The sequence below is a fragment of the Cynoglossus semilaevis genome, chromosome 19 (genome assembly GCF_000523025.1).
Source record: "Cynoglossus semilaevis isolate Cse_v1.0 chromosome 19, Cse_v1.0, whole genome shotgun sequence".
Lineage (NCBI taxonomy): Eukaryota > Metazoa > Chordata > Actinopteri > Pleuronectiformes > Cynoglossidae > Cynoglossus > Cynoglossus semilaevis.
In genome coordinates this window covers 15,810,091-15,817,632 of record NC_024325.1, presented here as the reverse complement: position 1 = coordinate 15,817,632, position 7,542 = coordinate 15,810,091, and the positions used below count along the sequence as shown (strand labels likewise).

At 39.6% G+C, this 7,542-nt stretch overlaps 1 long non-coding RNA gene across 3 annotated transcripts; it reads right to left on the bottom strand.

Annotated features, from left to right (window-relative positions):
• Positions 1 to 567: 567 nt before the first annotated feature.
• On the bottom strand, positions 568 to 7,526 carry LOC103395568 (uncharacterized). 3 transcript variants are annotated; one of them, XR_003052849.1, is made up of 6 exons: positions 7,353 to 7,526; positions 6,544 to 6,583; positions 5,226 to 5,475; positions 2,436 to 2,912; positions 1,752 to 1,922; positions 568 to 756 (listed from the first exon to the last, which is right to left on the bottom strand). It is a non-coding gene; the product is annotated as an uncharacterized LOC103395568 (long non-coding RNA). The 3 variants fall into 3 exon arrangements; XR_003052850.1 differs by lacking the exon at positions 568 to 756 and having other exon boundaries at positions 1,309 to 1,922; positions 2,436 to 2,546; positions 2,620 to 2,912; XR_523280.3 differs by lacking the exon at positions 568 to 756 and having other exon boundaries at positions 1,309 to 1,922.
• Positions 7,527 to 7,542: the final 16 nt, after the last annotated feature.

Genomic DNA, 7,542 nt, shown 5'->3' with positions numbered 1-7,542 from the left:
AATACATTTCTTAAAATGTTTTATAAATGCCATAATTTTATCAGAAACACGTAAGAAAAGATAAAATTTTGAAAGATAATTTTAAAAGAATTTGTCAAAATCTTTCTAAATGACTTATTTTCAGGAGAAGCATACTGGAAATCATACAATTTTAAAAAATAATTTTACAAGAATTTCCATCAAAACTTTAGTTCTTGACCAAAAATGACACTAATTTGACAGAAAATTTTATAAAAATAAATTTCTAAAAATGTTCACTAAATAACCTAATTTTATGAGAAACATGCAAGAAAAGAAGTAAATAAAAAATAATAATTTTACATAAGTGTGTCAAAATGTTTGTTTTTGACCAAAGATGACACAAAAGGTTCACATTGACAGAAAATTTTATAGAAAATTCTAAAAATGTTCTGTATATACATTAATTTTATGAGAAACATACAGGAAAAGATAAAATTAAAAAAATAACTTTACAACTATGTTAGTCAAACTTTAGTTTTTGACCAAAAATGACACAAAAAGTTCTGTTTGACACAAACTTTTATTAAAAAAAATTCTTGCATTTTAGATTTTTAGAATGTCCTAAAACATTCTGCCAAGTGAATAATTTGTGCTAAAAACACCAAAAAAAATTTTGTCTGAATATTTCAAAATATCATCAAAAACATGCCTTACTATTGCCTTTGTCACGATGAGCCATCAACATGGTAGGAAGCAGGCAGGACCCGAATGCAGGACTGGTGCAGGTAAAAATCACTTTGGAAAGTTTTAGAAAAATGTATTTTTTTTAAAAGACTAATTACAGAGACACGGTGAGTGTGATAACACAGCTTACCTCACACAGCAGACAGCAGGAACAGGAAACAGACTGACCTTACAGGAAATTATTTTTTGAAAAATTTTAGAATTTTTTTTTTTTTTTTTTGAATACATTTTTGAAAAAAAAAATTCTAAATATTTTTCTTCAGAATAAAAAAAAATGTTTTTAGAAAGTTTTTTTTTTTCTTTTCAAATTTTTCATAATTTTTTTTAAATTTAATTAATAATAACAATAATTCAGACACAATAATATTTGGTCAGATGTTGAAAAATTTTGATAACATTTTCCATCACATGTTCACTTAATCAATTGGGAAAATGTTTCTTCAGCATCACGTCTGTTGCCTTTTCTGAGCTCATGGTGGGCTGTTGTCACAAACAAGAGATTGTTTTCAGCAAACCCACCTGATCAAATAAAAAAATCCTGAAAAAACACAATCATACATACCACCATGCTGGATTAGAGTTTGATGTGGAATTACTGTTGTGATTTTAATCATGAGACTAATCCAGTTAATCAATAAAAACCCTTAGATGATGAAGCCCCTGCTGTCCCCTCACTGTTGTTATTATTTATTTATCACAGCAGGGTTTTCAAATGTTATTATCTACTTCCTGGCTGTGTAATGTTGTATTATCTCAGTCTATTCAGAACAGCGTTGGCCGCTGCTACAGTTAAAGATCCACGTGTGGCTTTGTTTCTTTTTGTGTTTCTCTCAGCTCATAAAAAAAAAAAAAAAGATTTTTCCTAAAGTTGAATAAGTTACCGATGTTGTATAATGACCCTAAAACGAGTCAGTTTGTTGTAGAAGAACGGAGAACATTTAAAGATTCAGGATGAGGGAATGGGGCGTTTCAGGGGTTTTTGGAGGGTCTGCTCTGTCTCAGCTTTCATCACACACACACACACACACACACACACACACACTCACCGTCAGCCATCCATCTCCCCTGTGGCAGCCTTTTGTTTTCCACTCTGCTAAGATGTGCTCGTTGCCTTCTGCGAGGAAATGAAAGGAGTGTGACCTTCTTGATTCTTATCCTGTCCCCGTGAATCAGCCCACGTTCTGAAACTCAATCCACATGCGTCAACGACCACTGGGCTGCAGGGGGAAAATCAGAAAGTTGGAGAAAAAGTATCAGATTTTTTCACATGTCCAAAGTCTGTGTTGCTACTGAAGCTTTAAGAAACACATAACTGTGGCCTCCAAACTTTTTTTTTTTTTTCCAATAAGGGAAAATACCATGCAAGCCATCGGCTACTCCTGCAAAGATAACATCAAATCAACTCTCTCAAATCAAATCCTCTCTTAATCAACGTTCTGTGGCTACATTACAATCATGGGAAAAAGCACGCGTGTGATCGTACACGCAATTTTCTTCTTTTTTTTTCCTGCAATTATTTTTTTACTCAATAACAGGTCGTACACGCAATTTTCTTCTTTTTTTTTTCCTGCAATTAATTTTTTACTTAATAACAAGTTATTTTTCAAAGGTGAAATACTTGATTGAAAATGTTCTTAAGAAAAAGTCAAATGAACTATTCCCAAAACTACTTAAAAATTACTTACAAAATCTACTTAATTACAGTAATGTGAGTAAATGTAATTCATTACTTTCCTCATCTGAAGTTTACACCGTCTGCTCCCCAACATGGGACTGGAGGCCACGGGGGAATCAAACCTGGAACCTTCTGCCTGGCAGATGTGAGTCCTGCCACTGCACCACTGTCAGACAACACAGAAAGAAAACATTTAAAACATTTCAACGACAGAAAGAAAATAAAAAAAAAAAACTCACCGTCCAGCTGTGAGAGTTTGGAGCGTTTCCACAGGAGACGTCCTGACGTCCAGGATGGTTCTGATCGCTGTGATCAATCGCTGCTCCACGCTCATTGATGAATGACTTTAGCCTCTGTCACCGATCTCACCCCCGGGTTCTAACTCACCTCAGCTCCTCTTCACCCCGTGAACTTTGGCAGAATAAATCTGCTCCGTGGGCTGAAAAATGTGGAACCACCTGAAGTCCTGACAAACGTGGAGGAACCGTTATTTCTGACTCTTGACTCTTCTCCAGATGAAGTTTTGGAAAACCTGGGGTTGGGGAAAAACTTGAAGAGATGTTTTTTTTTTCTTCTCTTTTTGTGTCCTGCACTTGGTCCCAAAAACTATTACTTATTAATTGCGAAAAAAAAAAATTCTGGTGGCAGCAGATGGCTATAAAAATTTAAAAAATTAAAAGCTCTTTGTTCGTGTCTTTCTTTAATTCCTGCCAGCGTATCAGCGTTGACTTCAGCTAAACTAGAACATTATTACATTGACTTTTTGTGAGATTTTTCTTTGTTGTTGTGTCGTGGGTTTTTTTTCCTGATGTGGCACAAAAAAAAAGTTGAATTCTCAACAAACAGTCCAAGCAGAGACAGTTTTTCACACTGAAAACTTAAGAGTTTCTACTTTTTAGCGACGTGAAACACAAACACCCGTTGTTGGCCTTTGACCCCTGACCTCACGTGTGGATAAATGAAACTCAGTGCGATCTGTTGATTATACAGTAAAAACATGACCACTCACGTTTACCACTGACCCCGAGAGCAAACTGTGTTTCTTGGGCAATCGGCTGGGACTGTGTGACTGTGTGTGTGTGTGTGTGTGTGTGTGTGTGTGTGCGTGGGTCCCACCACCTTTGTTCACCACCACGTGCAGAGTTCTCTTAGAAATATGAGGTCCCAGCATATGGTTATGATTTAAACGTCATCTGGAGACAATATGACAAAGTTCACCAAGTCTGAGGTTTGTGTTTATTTGTCCGTCTCTAGTTTTTGGGACGGATTTGAAGTCAAAACAACCTCAACAACCTCGGTGGAAAATCTTGAAATTGCCAGGTCAAATTTTTCAAAGCCGAACAAATATCAGTTAGAGGTAAAGTTTTTGCTGAGCCTTAGTTAAAGGAAGTAAAAATTTGGTCAAAATATCAAACTGATGTCTCACAAACAAATATTTATGAGACAATTGATTTTCTACTTTAATAAAGGACTTTCAAATTATATTAAATAATATTTGTAATAAAAGCAAAAACTTAAAAGCATCTCCAACTTTAAAGTTATAACTAACCCCAAGTAGCTTAAAGTTAGCAGTACGTGTAGCACAAAAAGCTACACAGAAGCCAATTATCAGTTACCAAAAATAAAGGATTTATTTAAAGTTAAAAACCAGAAACAGAAAACAAGGAAATGACATCCAGACACAATAAATGAATAAATCCATACACAGATATCATTTCCCTCTTTAAAAAGACGGTCATTAATCATTCATTAGCAGAGAGATGCTGCGGGTCAGTGACTGACCCCAGGTGGTACTTAGGACACGTCTGATCTGGTCGACGGGACCAGAGGTAACGACACTGAGGTAATCCTGGTGACAGGATGTAAACAAGAGTGACAGATGGGTGGGTGTTTTAGCAACGCACTAAAAAAGCATGCATTATTTAAAGAAAATGTCTACTTTCTTCTTAAGAGTGAGTAAACATTATTCATTTAGTCAAAAAATATTTGTGTCAGAAAGAAACACTCGGGTGTTTGGAGAGAAAACTGGACGAAACCCAAGGACTTCTCCACAAGGAACGCGAGTGAAAAGGCTACGTCGTGCTAACGCTAATAAATTTCCACAGGGATTAACAGGAGAGTGAGTTATGGTTGTGACGTAAGTCGTGAATCAACGTGAGAAATATTTGGGGTTCAGTCTTCACACAGTCCAGACCTGGATAATTATCAAGGCAGTTTGAAATCATCTGGACAGAAAAAAGAAATAAATAACCTCCGAGTCTGAGGGAAAATACTGAGGTTCAGGGAAATATTCTATAAATATCTGACCTGCAGCAAAAGGAGTAGGAGGAGGAAGAGGAGGAGGAGGAGGAGGAGGAGGAGGAGGAGGAAGAGCAGGAGAAGGAGGAAGAGGAGGAGGAAGAGCATGCACATGTGCCACCATCTGTCAATCAAACGCTGTCAACATCCATGGCTACCACACACAGACCTAGAAAAACTCTGTTACCTGGTACTATTACCTCTAATACTAATACTACGTCAAGTACTGTCAACTTATTAGATAAATATATTACTTTAGGGTTTTTTAAAATTTCCTTAAAGGGTGCATTTTTAGACAAATTTTTTTTTTCTTTTCACCCATAGATAAGAATATATTTAAATGTATGTTGCATTACATTTGTAATGACGTTTTAAGCATTCAAAGAAACCTCCTCTAGCCTCGTGGTTCCCAAACTTTTAGTGGGAACCCATCTGCCCAGACGTTGACAACAACGCCAGGTCCATTAGGGGGCCTCGCTCCCCCAGTTTAGAACCTACTGCTCAAGCAAAGTCTGTTATGTTTTCTTGTGTGGATATTTATGCTTACATCATCCATGGAGAACAGAGTGGGTTGAAACTGGCAGAGGTTTCTTTAGCTCCCTCTTCTGTGCAGTCATGGATCCTGCAGGTTGAAGTTGATGGTTTTTTTTTTCCTTTTTTTTCTCTTCTCTCACAAACCATCTGTCATCACTGATGGCAAGAACATGGAGCTCTTCAACAAAAAAAAAGTGTCCTTCATCCTGAAGATGCGGGCTGACAGCTGACTCTCCAGCGCCGCTGAGACTCTGGACACGAATCTGGGTGGAAATGGAAGCAGTAGTTATAGGTTAGGAGTCTGACTGGAGGCTGCTCTGGTTATGGCTGGAGACAGTGTTCTTGTTTATATTGTAGGAACGAATTTAGGTCAATGTAGAGACCTGACCGAAATAAAACATCACATTCCCTCATTTTTCAAAACAGCTCCAGTGCAACCTGAGATGATGATGATGATGATGATGAGCTGCAGCAGCCACCACTCCTCTCCAAATTTAAACATGCCCAGAATAGAAGGATCTACTCCCCGCCACCGCCGAACAAACGCCGGTTACTGTGTCAACAGCTCCCTCTAGTGTACAGACAACGCTATAATCGCATGTTGTGACGGAGCAGAGAGAGAATAATGAGGGTTTTCTTGAGCTCCATTATCACCGTTGTAGTTATTTTGACTCTTACACTCAGTCACCCCCCCCTCCTCCTCCCACTCTCTCTCTCTCTCTGTGGGCAGCTCACTTAAGTGAAAGCATTTTTGTGTTCAAAAAAAAAAAAAAAAAAAAAGTAGAAATGACCAGGTCGAGTGTTTGGTGCAGGTTGTGTTGATCCTGGCCATCAGTCCAAGTTCACTTACAGAGAAACCCTGTTGTCTGGATCAATAACCCGGTGCGTGTCACGGCTACAGCACAGCATTTTAATGGCCTGGCATTTCTCTGCAGCCACAGCTTGAACACACACACACACACACACACACACACACTCTGCAGCCTGTGTTCCTCTGCACCCACATCTGTCTGCATGACTGGGTCAGACCGGACACCAGGGGGCAGAGGAACCCGGGATGTGGCGCTGAAGAGGCGGATGTCGCCGATGAGAATTTTTAAGTTCTGAGCCAATCCATATCCCATTAACTCGGTGTGTGTGTGTGTGTGTCTGTCTTTGTTAGACTGATTGAATTCTTCACCTTCATTCATTTCAAATATTGACAGAGATGTCTGTCTCTGTCACCGCGAGGGGGGACGGGGATTAGGACGGGGGGAGGGGGGGGAGAATATCCAGATTCAGCTTCGAAACAACTTTGAAATGAATCAACTGTCAGGGGAGATGGTATTTACCTGTAATACGCTGTCGCCCTCTGGTGGTCACAGGTGGAAACTGCAAGTCACAAGGAAAGGCAGAGTCATGACTTGTTTGGATGTAGGGTTCACACACACACACGCAGACACACACAGACACACACACACACACACACACAGTCTGGTTTTCATGAGTTGTGAGTACTGCACGTAGACATAATTAATTCCCTAATCCATAATCCCGCACCCTGACTCTAATCTGGGAGAAGTCTCCACAAGGACGTAGTGACCAAACAACAACGACAACATCACATTTGACCAAAAAAAAAAAAAAAAAAAATACATGTGTGTGTGTTTTAGCTTTCTATAACGGTTCTTGGACCAAAGGTCGATGCAGGGTTAAGGGTACATGACCCTTAACCCTGCGTCGACCTTTGGTCCAAGAACCGTTATTTGAGAAACCCTGATTTTGAATGTATGAATAATAAAAGCAGTGCAGACAAGGTAACCCTCCTCTCATCCAGGATTCTTCTTCTTCTTCTTTAATTCTTTCTTTAATTCTCTGCCCTCCTGCAGACACCCTGACCAGGGGTGACTGAGCCGACGTCACAGCTCCATCGTGTTCTTAACGCTCAGCGCTTGTCAGTACAACTTCCTGTGACCGAACACTAACGCTGCACAGATCTGAAAATTCAGCTGCTCTGCTGTGACCTAGATTTCTGACACTTATGGAAATAGAAAATGGGGAATGAGTCCCAGCCGTGGAGGTAAACACTGTCTAGTTCACCGTCTCCTTCATTTTGAAGTACAATACAATAATCCGACCTCTCAGACTGAGCGTTTATTACCTGGAGTCACTGGGGATTGGAATTCACACAGCAAATGTAGACTGAGCTGCGGCAGCTGCCTGAGTGACCGCGGTCGAGTCCACAGAGTGATTACGGCTGCAGTCTAATCCCTGATGATCTCTGCCGCTCCAGGACTGTAGGACGACTGCTGCTGCTGCTGCTGCTGCTGCTGCTGCTGCTGCTCAGACTG